This window comes from Etheostoma spectabile, chromosome 12 (genome assembly GCF_008692095.1).
Source record: "Etheostoma spectabile isolate EspeVRDwgs_2016 chromosome 12, UIUC_Espe_1.0, whole genome shotgun sequence".
NCBI classification, from domain to species: domain Eukaryota; kingdom Metazoa; phylum Chordata; class Actinopteri; order Perciformes; family Percidae; genus Etheostoma; species Etheostoma spectabile.
In genome coordinates this window covers 5,341,905-5,342,602 of record NC_045744.1, presented here as the reverse complement: position 1 = coordinate 5,342,602, position 698 = coordinate 5,341,905, and the positions used below count along the sequence as shown (strand labels likewise).

At 39.8% G+C, this 698-nt stretch overlaps 1 long non-coding RNA gene across 1 annotated transcript in view; it reads left to right on the top strand.

Moving 5' to 3' along the window:
- The window catches only part of LOC116698806 (uncharacterized), a 3,689-nt gene that overhangs the window by 512 nt on the left and 2,479 nt on the right, over positions 1–698 (top strand). The window contains exons 1-2 of the long non-coding RNA XR_004334302.1: positions 1–40; positions 219–333. The exon at positions 1–40 is cut by the window's left edge and continues 512 nt beyond it. This is a non-coding gene — a long non-coding RNA (uncharacterized LOC116698806). The remainder of the gene's footprint in view (positions 41–218; positions 334–698) is intronic.

Sequence of the window (698 nt, the reverse complement as noted above, 5' to 3'; positions counted from 1 at the left end):
CACTCATCCATCGGCCTTTGAAAGAACTTCCCGAAGTAAGGTAAGAATAAGGTGTGCATTATATTTGGGGTGGAAAGATGCATCAAATTTGAAAGCTTAACATGATATGGTCCTGATTAACATTAGTAGTTGATATGCAGCCAACTGTTTTTAGCAATGTATTGTCTTTTTGTTATAAATGTCCTGGGTTCAGTTCTAATGTTTTGTCTGTGTCACAGACAATGATGAAGATGGATGTACACTAATGCAGATGACCGAACAAATGAGTGAGCGGCTGTTTCCAAGAAGGAAAGACCAGGTGAAATTCCTGGGCGGTTTGAAGCAGCTGAAAGGGTGAGTCATTTCTTCTATGTCATGGTTTTCCCTGCTAAGTGTTTTTGTGCCTAAACGTTTGAACGTAAAAACAATGTGGAGAGCAACCGGACAACAAGCTGTATCACAGCCACACACACACATACTATGCATGTTTTTCACACAGCGGCTCGTGCAGCCATCTCGTATACAAGGGCGAGGTGTAAACAAAGAGAGGGTAAAAACGAGAGGGAGGTGTTCGTTGTAACATTGATTTTTGGATTCATAATTATTTATTTATGTTGTAAAAAGAATTCCACGATGATTTAAAAAAGCTTCTGGATGGGCTACAATTGTTGAGGAAGTACTTCTCTGCACCGTATTGATCTGGAGATATTAAACAAGAC